The sequence below is a fragment of the Geotrypetes seraphini genome, chromosome 2, assembly GCF_902459505.1.
Source record: "Geotrypetes seraphini chromosome 2, aGeoSer1.1, whole genome shotgun sequence".
Lineage (NCBI taxonomy): Eukaryota > Metazoa > Chordata > Amphibia > Gymnophiona > Dermophiidae > Geotrypetes > Geotrypetes seraphini.
Genome location: NC_047085.1, coordinates 214,261,715 through 214,274,727, shown reverse-complemented (window position 1 = coordinate 214,274,727; position 13,013 = coordinate 214,261,715). Strand labels below are relative to the sequence as shown.

At 43.4% G+C, this 13,013-nt stretch overlaps 1 protein-coding gene across 7 annotated transcripts in view; it reads left to right on the top strand.

The window, feature by feature from the left end:
- Window positions 1–13,013, top strand: part of CDH10 (cadherin 10) — a 518,016-nt gene that overhangs the window by 482,390 nt on the left and 22,613 nt on the right. The window lies entirely within an intron of this gene.

Here is a 13,013-nt window from a genome sequence, read left to right as displayed (position 1 = left end):
ATGTATTTAAATGTCTCAATCATGTCTCCCCTTTCCCTGCGCTCTTCCAGAGTGTAGAGCTGCAATTTGTTTAGTTTTTCTTCGTACGAGAGACCCTTGAGCCCGGAGATCATCCTAGTGGCCATCCGCTGAACTGACTCAGCTCTAAGCACGTCTTTACGGTAGTGTGGTCTCAAGAATTGCACACAGTATTCCAGATGAGGTCTCACCATGGTTCTGTACAGTGGCATTAGAACTTCAGGTTTTCGGCTGACGAAGCTTCTATTGATACATCCCATCATTTGCCTTGCCTTGGATGAGGCCTTCTCCACTTTTTTGGCAGCTTTCATGTCTGCACTGATGATTACTCCCAAATCTCGTTCTTCTGAAGTCCTAGCTAATGTTTCTCCATTTAAGGTGTAAGTTCTGCATGGATTTCCACTACCGAGGTGCATGACTTTACATTTCTTAGCGTTTAAGCCCAGCTGCCATGTCGAGGACCAGTTTTCTAACGTAAGCAGATCCTGCGTCATACTATCCTGCAGATTGCTTTCACTTACTATATTACATAGTTTGGCGTCATCGGCGAACAATGTTACTTTACCCTGAAGCCCGCTGGTCAAGTCCCTTATGAATATGTTAAAAAGCAAAGGACCAAGGACCGAGCCCTGCGGCACTCCGCTGGTCACCTCCGATGTCTCAGAGAGGGTGCCGTTGACCACTACTCTCTTAAGTCTTCCACTCAGCCAATCATTGACCCATACTGTTAGTGTCTCACCTAACCCCATCGATTTCATCTTGTTTAATAGTCTGTGGTGTGGGACGCTGTCAAAAGCCTTACTGAAATCCAAGTACACTATGTCCAGAGACTCCCCCGAGTCAAGCTTTCCTGTTACCCAATCAAAGAAACTGATGAGATTGGATTGGCATGACCTACCCTTAGTGAACCCATGTTGACTGGGATCCCTTAGATTCCCCTCATCCAAGATCGTATCTAATTTACCTTTAAGTAGTTTTTCCATGAGTTTACACACTATTGATGTGAGACTCACTGGTCTGTAGTTCGCAGCCTCTGCTCTGCAACCCTTTTTGTGCAGAGGAACGACGTTAGCTGTTTTCCAGTCCAGGGGGACTCTCCCTGTACTTAGGGAGAGATTGAAGAGCATGGCTAACGGTTCCGCCAGGACATCGCACAGCTTTCTGAGCACTCTTGGGTGCAATTTGTTTGATCCCATGGCTTTGCTCACCTTGAGTCTTGATAGTTCGCTGTAAACATCAGCTGGTGTGAGCTCAAAATTTTGAAATGGGTCTTCCGTGCTTGACTTTGCTTCCAGCTGTGGACCGTACCCTGGTGCCTCACAAGTAAAAACTGAGCAGAAGTAATCATTCAGTAGTTTGGCTTTGTCCGAATCTGCTTCCACACAATTCCCGTCTGGTGTTCTAAGGCGTACTATCCTGTTTGTGGTTTTTTTTCCTGTTACTGATATACCTGAAGAAGGATTTGTCCCCTTTCTTAATGTTTTTTGCTAGATTTTCTTCCACTTGAAGTTTGGCCTCCCTGATTGCTGTTTTGACTGCTGCAGACCTTGCCCTGTATTCAATGTTAGCTTCTCCTTTCCCCGTATGCTTGTATGAATGAAATGCTCTTTTTTTCTCCACGACGAGGGACGAGACCTCATCAGTGAACCATTGGGGTTTCTTTTTTCTTTGTTGTTTATTTACCGATTTTGTATAGCGGATAGTTGCCTCGTGTAGGGTCGATTTCAGGGTTGACCACATAGCTTCCACATTATCAGTTACTTCATGAACCTGCAGCGTCTGATGGACGAAATCTCCCATGCGTGAGAAGTCAGTGCCCCGGAAATTGAGTACCTTCGTTTTTGTTTGTGATCTAGGGAAGCCCTTCCTAAGGTTGAACCATACCAAGTTATGGTCACTGGTGGCTAGCGTTTCTCCCACCGAGACCTCTGAGACACTTTCCCCGTTCGTAAGTACCAGGTCTAGGATGGCCTGGGCCCTAGTGGGTTCTAGTATTATTTGTTTGAGCTGTACACCCTTCATGGACATTAATATCCTCCTGCTACCACAAGTTGTCGCTGAGAGTGTATTCCAGTCTACATCAGGCATGTTGAAGCCTCCTAGCAGAACAGCATCCCCCCGTAAGGTGATATTCTCAATGTCTTCAATTAATTCTGCGTCCTTGTCCTCCGATTGTCTAGGAGGTCTGTATATTACACCAAGGTACAGGCTTTTTCTCCGCCTCTGGCCAGGTTTACCCAGATGGATTCCCCTGTGTATTTGACATCTGTGATCCTGGTTGTTGTGATGTTCTCTTTGATGTAGAGTGCTACCCCTCCTCCTAAATTACCTTCTCTGTCTTGGCGAAGCAGGTTGTATCCTGGTATAGAGTCTGTGAACCATGTTTCGGATATTGCTACCAAGTCCAGGTAGACATTCACTATTTCTGTTTCTAGTTCTAGAAATTTGTTTCCTAAGCTGCGCGCATTAACATACATAGCTCTCCACTCTTTGTGTTTGCTAAGCCCCTGTAGAGAGTTTTCCATCTGAGTGAAAGTGTCTCCTAGAGAATCTTTTGCAGTGAGTGTACTTACCTCGGACTTAAAAGCGGAGTTTTGGTTCGCCCCATCAGGATTGTTACTTACTGCTCTGGTATATGAGTGGGTACCCTCCCCCAACTTACCTAGTTTAAAGCCCTTCGAAGCAGGCGGGCTAGTCGGTGTCCAAGGACGTTCTTACCTCTGTTGGTCAAGTGGAGTCCGTCTGGTCCCTGGAGTCCCTGTAGTGCCTCTCCATGATTCAGGAATCCGAAGTTCATTTCCCGGCACCATCGTTGTAGCCACTCATTCGTCTTCCGGATACGTTCATCCCTGTCTCTTCTCTTGCCCCTAACAGGAAGAATTGAAGAGAAAACTACCTGTGCTCCTGTCTGCTTCAGCCTCTCCCCCAGAGCTCCGAAGTCTCTAGCTATGTCCTCCAGGGTGTTCTTGGCAGTGTCATTCGTTCCGACGTGAATGAGCAGCAAGGGGAAGTGGTCTTGGGGCCTGAGAAGTCTAGCAAGACAGGCGGTCACATCTCATATTCTGGCTCCAGGCAGACAGCAGATCTCCCCCAACCAATACAAACTCACATAATATTCTTTATCCCAGGACAAGCAAGCAGCATATTCTCACACATGAGTGACATCACTGACAGAGCCCCGGTACAGACACTTTAAAAGTGCATCGCCACTTTAAGACTTTAGAAAGTTCACAATAGCCCACACCACGCATGCGCGAGTGCCTTCCTGCCCAACACAGGGTGCACGTCTCAGCTATCAGGATCCATCAACACCGTAGGATCCAGCGATCTGCGATGTCAACTCCGGTGTCATAGTTTCCTTGGACTTTATCCTCAGGGACGCATGTCTTAGTTGCATTGAGTCAAGTCATGGGAGATCAACAACACCGCCCCGCCCCCCTGAAGATTGACAACACCCCCCCCCCCCCCGGGAGATCGACAACGCCGGCCCCCCTGGGAGATCGACAGTGCTGCCCCCCCTGGGAGATCGACAACGCCGCCCTCCCCCCGATATTGACATCATCGAACCAGAATAAGTGACGTCGGAGGGGGTGGACCAGCAGATGCAAGGCATTGCTGCAAGGTCCCACGATGACTGCATCTGCTGGCTCTGCTCAGTGAAGAAGTAAGTGACGTTGGAGGGGTTGGACCAGCAGACGCAGTCATTCCGAGACCTTGCAGCAACTCCTTGTATCTCCTAGTCCACCCCTCCAGCATCACTTATTCTGGTTCGTTGATGTCGATGCTGGGTGGAGGGCGCCGTTGTCGATCTCCCAGGGGGGGGCAGCGCTGCCGATCTTTCCCAGAGGGGGAGGCCAGCACTACCGATCTTTCCCAGGGGGGCCCGCGTTGCCAAGGAAAATAAACAAACAACACCTGAGTCCTCTGTTTCATTGGGCCCCCCCTGACAACTTTGGGCTCTAGGCACATGCCTACTGAGCCTATTCATTAATCCAACCCCAAGTATTTCTCCAGACGGGATGAGCATTTCAGCCAGTCTGTATTACAAAATTTATTTTCTTGAAGGCTATCACTTTCACCATCCCATTCTGGTTAGCTTGGAGGTCACCCATGTGTGAGAATATGCTGTCTGCTTGTCCTGGAATAAAGCACAGTTACTTACCATAACAGATGTTATCCAGGGATGGCAGGCAGATATTCTCACAATCCTCCGACCTCCCCTGGTTGGCTTCTTAGCTGGCTTATCTTAACTGAGGAGATACGCGCCCTGCATCAGGCAGGAAGGCATTCGCGCATGCGCAGTGCATGCTATCGTGAACTTTCTAAAGTCTTAAAGTGGCAATGCACTTTTAAAGTGTCCATACCAGGGCTCTGTCAGTGACGTCACCCATGTTTGAGAATATCTGTCCCTGGATAACACCTGTTACAGTAAGTAACTGTGCTTGTCACGTGTTCTCATCTCCCAAACCGTAACAGAGTTCTGATCACTGAATTTTGGGCTACCTGGAGCACACACAACACCAACATCGGTATACCCAGAAGTACCAAACTACAGTAATCAAGAACTGAAAGAACAATTGTCTGCCGGACTATTTTAAATATAAGGTTGATATAAGCAGGGCTCCCACACATGTGTAACTACAAATTACAAGTATCCCTTCCATCTTTAGGTATCCATACATTCTTGCTCTATGGCTGGCATAAATGCCGGCGCCTAAATGTTAGGCACACTGATACCGGGTGATGCTCGTATTCTAAAATGGAATCTAGGTGGCTAAGTTCTTTTATAGAATAGGCTTCTACTGCTCAACCTTGGAGTGAATAAACGAAGGCACACAGTTATGAACTGTTCCTATCCATCTAGTTATCTGGATAGCTTGGACAGCATTTATGGTATCTTTAAGTCATCAGAGAGCTATATGATAGCAGACATATCATCACTATCTAATAGCAGCAGTGCTCACTGTTCTGCATGCGTATCCAGCGTCATTCACTATCCAGATAGCACAGGGGTGGGCAGCCTAAGTCCTCAAAGGCTGCGCCCAGTGGGGTTTCAGGATTTCCCCAGTGAACATGTATGAGATATTTTTTGCATCAAATGGAGGTATTGCCTGCAAATAGATCTCGTGCATATTCATTGGGGAGATTCTGAAAACCTGACAGGGTTTCATCCCTGAGATAACAGCACTGGATATACAGGTATGATTTAGCTGCCATGCCCAACATTTAAAAAAAAGAATTAAAACTTTTACTGTGGTATTTACATATCAGGCTGTTTTATTAAATTCCCAGTGCATTATGTCTTTTGACTTTTAATCCTAAGGACTGCTGGAAGAGAAGTACATTAAGTGAATCCACCAGTTCCTGCATCTCAAACTTGAATAGTCCAAATAATAGAGAGTCACAGGCCAATGAATATCAAGCACTACCTAAGAAGACATTTCCTCTTGATTTTGCATGTTTGTTCCAGTATCAGCCCTAAACATGGGTTTGCAATTCCATAAACTGCCAAGCAGCTGTGTAGAGTGTCTTTTGGAAGGCATATTGGACAATAACTCATTACACAATGCAGGAACTGCCTGTGATAAAACCGTGATTGGATTGGATAATTTGGTCTGTTACAAAATAATGAATATCCTCTTTGTGGAAGAATCACGAAGGCCCTGAACAGTTATAAAGTACAGTGTTCTCACAATACTAAATAGTAACACAATTCTTCTACTGTACAATCTAGAGTTTAAATTATTTTCGAGTAATACTCTCTGTTGATAATGATCCAGTTGTCTCTCTAATATTGGCACTATCCATGCCAGCTATGTGCATTCATTGTTTTGCTGCATAGCTGTAGCTGGAAGTAGGTCAAGGAAATTAGCTGAAATCAGTGGAGGCACTGTAATTAGCTATTCTGTTCTGGAGGTGTCAATCATACTTCAGAAGACTTGTTATACTATACTGTATACCAAGGGATGGTGTCCATGAGAAAATTGTCTAATACATAGGTCCCTAAAAGTAATGCTGCATAATTATTTATATACTGGTGCTGATGCTGGTGAGTGGGGTATCAGAGCTGCTGCACTAAGGGAGGGGAACTGAGGAAACTGTGGACCAGAGTAGACTGCTTTTACCCAGTACTTTTTTTCCCTAGAATTAAAAAAAGGTTCCTGGTACTCATACAGGGCCCTTAAGGGAAGGTGTGACTATCCATGGCTCTACCCACAGGAGTCACTTATCAGCAGAAGAGCATATAAAAGGGCTTAAATTGTTGCAATTATTTTATGTGGCCTGGACAATAATGATCCCTGACCCTGTACACTGGATCATCAAGCTTTTCAGTTTAAAAACATATAATCTGCATTCACAGAAGCCTTACTGTGAGTTTCAGAGCAGAACCAGAACATTTCCCCATATAAATCACCACACAAAATAAATGTCTGATTTTGATGTCATCTCAGTAACAGCAACATAAACCTTCTCCAGCATCAGATATCTTGTGAAGTAATACAAATCCCTATAACAGTCACCAACTTCCAAAACCCACACAAGAATATACCTAGGAAAATATAGCACTATAAATATTGCAATGAGCCCCAAAACATAAACCCACTGAGAAACTGAACAAGCTGAATTACAACAGATCCCCATTCTGACACTTGGGGCTCCTTTTACTAAGGTGCGCGAGCGTTTTTAGTGCACGCACAAGATTAGCGTGTGCTATAGTGCGCGCTAGCTGAAAAATTACCGCCTGCTTAAAATGAGGTGGTAGCGGCTAGCACGGGGGGCATTTTAGCGTACGCTATTCCGTGCGTTAAGGCCCTAATGCACCTTTGTAAAAGGAGCCCTTGGCCTTGCGGTCACATATGCAGAACAGAGATAGCCTCTCTTCAAAATACAGACAAAAATTAACCTGAAATCTCTAGAAGTCAGACTCTACGTGCAGCACAACACCACACCAGGAAAACAGAAAGAAACACTTTTCTTCCCGTATTATAAAGACAGCAGATGTAAATTCTGAAATTAGACATATTCCAAAATCTATAGTTTGCAAAGGAAAAGAACAGCCCTCCCTCAATGCTTCACTCTCCCTCTTCTAAACACTCAATTTGGACTCTGCTTGATATATATTTACAGAAGAACTGTACTTAATTCCCATTGTCGTTTTTTCTTTTTTAATTTTACGGTTAATGCTTTATGAAAGCTATTATTACTTTGACTTTTATTATACTTTGTTAATGATGGTATCTTTTTTCTTCACTATTGTTTGCTGTATTCTGTCCAAAATTCAATAAAAATTTGAATTAAAAAAATTTAGTTTCCAGCACCCCCCTGTCCATTTGTTATTTCTTTACTTGTCCCCTTTCTTCTTCACTTCCTACCCTATGTACATCTTTGGGACTAAACTTTCAGATTCAGCTTTCTTCCATTTTTCTGTCCTTTGTCAATTCTAGTTTTCCAAGTGTTCCCTTCACCTAATCCATGTGCAGCATATCCTCCCTCTCTCTTCCCTTTCCCTTTCATCCATTCATGTGTGGTATATCCTCCTTCTGTCTCTTCTTCCATTTTCCTCAATCCATGTGCATCTCAATCCATCAGGACTGGTTAAAAACCAGATCCTCTGGATCTGCTCTGTACCTTCTACAAAGGGGTCCATGGAGGAACCAACTTTTGCTTATGTGCTACCCTGGATTTTCTGCTGCCTTGGCCTGTCCCAGATACATTGGCTGCTGTGGCTGCTTCTCCACCTGTTTTGCTCTGCTTCAGCAGGTTACTTTTCCCAGGTGCTTCAGGATTTATTTATTTTTTTAATTTTACATTAAAGTTGGATCTAGGGGTCTCCTCTGGATCTGACTTTTCAGCAATAAAGTTGGATCCTTAGGAGATTCCCAAATCCACCTTTAATATTAAGAAAAAAAATCACAAAGATGTAGACACGGCCTTGATAGCCACAAGATCTGGAACAAATTGAGGAAGCAGTAGATCTGGGGCAAAACAAGACAAGTTGGAGCCCCGTTTCAGAGGCAGCAGAGGATCTAGGGCAGTATATAACTAAAAACCAGGTCCTATGAGGACTTGACTGGAGGAGGTATAGAATGGATCTAGTGGATCTGGAATATCCAGGTTTTGCCTATTTTTTCCATCCATGTACAGCTTTTCCTCTCTCTTCACTTCCACTCCTTTCCATCCACAGGCATTGCCTTCTTCTCTTTGCTTCCATACCACTCTATCCATGTACATCTTTCTCTCTCTTCCATTCCTCTTAATCCATGTTCATTTTTATCTTTTTCCTCAGTTCCCCCTTCCCTTCCCTCCTTCCATGTGTAATTCTTCCTCCTTTCTTCCCTTCCTCTCAATCCCATATACAACAAATCCCCTATTCCTTTCTCTATCATTCAGGTCTAGCATTTTTACTCTCTTTCCTCCCACCCACCCATTCAACCTTACCTACTCTTTGAATCACCCCACCTCCCTCAGCCCAACAATGCCCCTCTCTCTCCCTCTCCCTTACTCCTGCCAAATCCAGCATTTCTCTTCCTAAAACCTTACTCACACTCCTGCCATCCTACTGCCTACCACTGAGTCCAGACCCCAGCAGTAAGGAAATAGAACAAGGCCTGGTACCGGCGCTAACTTCAACGATGAAGAAATTTCAAGCCCATGCGCTTGATAAAGCCCCATTGGCTCTGCCTTCTCTGACACATATTTATCAGAGGGGTAGTTCCAAAAGGGCCTCCTGAGCAGATAGGCTTGAAGATTCCTAAGCATTGACGTTAGTGCTGGTGCCAAGCCTTCTAATGTCTCCTTGCTGGGACCGCTCCTGTTCAATATATTTATCAACAACCTGGAGACGGGGAAGAAATGTGAGGTTATTAAATTTGCTGATGACACCAAACTCTGCAGCAGGGTTAGAAACACGGAAGACTGCGAAGACCTGCAAAGAGACCTAACGAGACTGGAAGAGTGGGCAAAAAAGTGGCAGATGAGTTTTAACATAGAGAAATGCAAGGTCATGCATGTAGGGAAAAAGAACCCGATGTTCAGCTATAAAATGGGAGGATCACTGCTAGGGGTGAGCAACCTTGAAAGAGACCTGGGGGTGATGGTGGACACAACATTGAAAGCATCAGCACAATGTGCGACAGCCTCAAAGAAAGCGAACAGAATGTTGGGTATCATTAAAAAGGGTATCACGACCAGGACGAAGGAAGTCATCATGTCGCTATATCGTGCAATGGTGCGCCCATATCTGGAGTACTGTGTCCAATACTGGTCGCCGTACCTCAAGAAGGACATGGCAGTACTTGAGGGAGTCCAGAGGAGAGCAACTAAACTGGTAAATGGTATGGAAAACTTTTCATACGCTGACAGGTTGAAAATGCTGGGGCTGTTCTCCCTGGAAAAGCGGAGACTTAGAGGAGACATGATAGAAACCTTCAAAATCCTGAGAGGCATAGAGAAGGTGGACAGGGACAGATTCTTCAGACTGTGGGGAACCACAAGTACAAGGGGTCACTCAGAGAAATTGAGAGGGGACAGGTTTAGAACAAATGCTAGGAAGTTCTTTTTTACGCAGAGTTTGGTGGACACATGGAACGCACTTCCGGAGGTTGTGATAGGCCAGAGCACACTACAGGGTTTCAAGGAAGGTTTATATAGGTTCCTAAAGGATGAGGGGATTGAGGGTTATAGATAGATGTAGAGGTAGGTTACAGAAATGGTCAGGAACCACTTCACAGGTCACAGACCTGATGAGCCGCCACGGGAGCGGACCGCTGGGCGCGATGGACCTCTGGTCTGACCCAGTGGTGGCAACTTCTTATGTTCTTATGTTCTTACCAAGGGCTGGACTCAGAGGCAGGCAGTGGGAGGGAGAGAGATCATGCTGAGCCTGATGGACCTGGGAGTGGCAGAGGGGTGGCAAGCCATGGTGGGGGGGCACAATGCCTGTTCTTCTGAAACCTCTCATCCAGTTGGAATGCTATATGCTGCCCTTTTATTAATATAAGGAGATTATTATTCTCTGTGAGATGCAAAATTAATCCTTGGAAAAGATAGGATGACTAAATTTGAAGGGAAAATTTCTTTTAATTTTGTTTTTATTTTTTGTTAGTTTTATGTTGTTTTTATATAATTTGAGAGATATGTTAAGTTTTGAATATTATGTATATGTTTATTGTGAGCCGCTTAGGCATTAAGAAGATTATAAATATTTTAAATAAAATAAAAATAATAAATGTGTGATCCATGGGAGAAAGAATACTGTTGTATTTCTTTCTGGAAGCTGAAGCTTTTAGCTTGGGTCACAAAGGAATGGGGAAAGATGCAATGTGTAGCATAGGCCAACATCAGTGATCCTAGGCATTATCTTTCAGAGCCCTTGAGATTATAGCAATAGACTCCTTGGCATACTGGGTCCACAGTCTCATCATCAGGCCAGACCTTAAGCTACCAGTGTTCCAAGTAAATAGGTTTGCTCTATGGAGGAAGGGGGGAGGGGGGGCATTGTAAGTCCACATCATTCATAGATGGCACCTGATGTGATGGAAAAGTTGTTCCTTCAGATTTACATCCCTGTGCTGGGTTTTCTCGAAATAGCATGGAAATTGTTTAAGGATTGATGTATATCATGCCACTGCGTACCCTAGTGGAAGAGTGTCAGAATATTGCACACTTTAACAACATTGCCCCACCAAACAAAAATAAAGACTAATCAAATTACACTTAAAAAACAATGCTGAAAATGACATGGGAAAAAAAAAAAGGAAAATTTGCCCATACCTACTGTAGTGTTCTTTTCAGAATTGTAAAATACTTGTGTTTCCTGAAGTATCTCTCTGCACACAAAAAAAGAACAATTTTTGTTAATTATGGGACACTTTCACATATCGCATTAAGCAAAAATGTGTGCTTAAGGCAGGAAAAATGGCCTAACACAGGACTCATTAAAGCATTTTGCATCAGTTTTGCTGTTTGCAAACCACAAAGCATTTATATGTTTGGGGGGGTAGGGAGGAAATGTGTCAAGGGCAGGGAATGGGCACGAGAGTATTATTCATCCCATCGCTCATGCTATTCATCAATTCTTGCAAGATCATTCTATCAACTTTGTAAGCTCTGTGGAAATGCCCAGACCAATTCTTTTTTGTAAACCGCCTAGAACTGAAGCGGGATAGAAAACATTAATGTAATGTAATTCAGCTAGCGTGTTGACATTAGCGCACACTAACTGATTAATGCTAATTTAACGAGGAAGCCTTTAACACTTCCTAAATAAGAGATGTTAAGGGATTTCGCAACCACATTCTTTTTTTTTTTTTCCAATGCTAACTTTAGTGAACGTCCAGAAAACTAAATTATAAAAAAAAAAAAAAAAAATTTCTGGCCATGCTAGAAATGGGATTAATTCACTGGAAAGTCCTATGTTAGGATATGCTAAGCTGATTTACTAGCTCAGCTTATTAGAAGGTCCCATAAGCTAGAGCTTCCCAAACTTTGGGTTGGGAGGGGTCCCAAATGGGATCACAAAACTTGTGTTTGGGCTCACAAAGAAATAGGTATATCATTATTCTATACCTCTAGGGTTACACACAAGGGTCCTTTTACTAAGGCACACTAACCGATTTAGCGCGTTCTAATTGATTTAGTACATAAGAACATAAGAATAGCCTTACTGGGTCAGACCCATGGTCCATCAAGCCCAGTAGCCTTTTCTCACGGTGGCCAATCCAGGTCACTAGTACCTGGCCAAAACTCAAGGTGTAGCAATATTCCATGTTACCAATACATGGCAAGCAGTGGCTTCCCCCATGTCTTTCTCAATAACAGACTATGGACTTTTCCTCCAGGAACTTGTCCAAATCTTTCTTAAAACCATGCTAATTGATTTAGCGCATGCTAAATGCTAAGGTGCCCATAGAATATAATGGGTGCCTTAGCATTTAGCGTTCACTAATCTTTAGCGCCCTCTAAATCAATTAGTGCATGCTAAATTGGTTAATGCACCTTAGGGCTCCTTTTACTAAGGTACACTAGGGCTTTAACGCGTGGAATAGCGCGTACTACATTGCCGCGCACACTAGACCTTAACGCCAGCATTGATCTGGCGTTAGTTCTAGAAGCGTAGCGCGCGGTGTAGCACACAGTAATTTCCTGAGTGCGCTAAAAACACTAGCGTACCTTAGTAAAAGGACCCCACAGATAGGGTCACAGCAAGATAAAGATTGACAAGCAAGGCCCTAAATTATGTCTTCAAAAATTGAGGGCCTCTTTTATACTGAGATATCCTTTTAAATGTCTTGTTAAATTTCAGGGGTTGAGCATATTTTATTTTGGCCCCTCTCGGCTAATAGCATTTTTGCCCAACAACATGGCATCCTAGCCTCCTCTGGCTCAGAAGTGGATAGCACTAAACTAAACTAAACCTTAATACCGAATCATCTCCATAAAGATAGAGCTCGACACAGTTTACAGGTAATTCAATAAATGAGGGAAGGACATAATAAGAAATTAGAGGTTATGAAGAGGATATCTAGCTTTACATTTAGCACTCTGGTAGGATGTACAGTAGCTCTAGTTTTTAAATTGTTGTGCCTATTTTGCATGACTCCTTTTTTTATGTTTATTTTCTCTTTAGTTCGTGTAAGTTCTCAATTTTGTGAGGTTTAATTAGAGGATTGCAAGAGCATTTTGATGTGTTTATTCCTGATTTTTGCTATGATATCTTAATGTACATTTGTAATTGTTATTCTGATAGTTCTAAGTGGCTGTTTATATATTTGAGTTATACATTATGCAATAATTGTAATAAAACAGGAAGAAAATCTAGCAGCGTTCATAGTGGAAATCATGCACTTATTCTTTCATCAATGTGGGCAGTAATAAAATGATCCCTCTGGAGTCAGTTTAATGTCTAAACCTTCAAGACTAACTCCTAAATTTCTGTACTATAATGTATACTGCTGACTATTTTAGAATATACATGATGAAGTTTCTACCAGAAA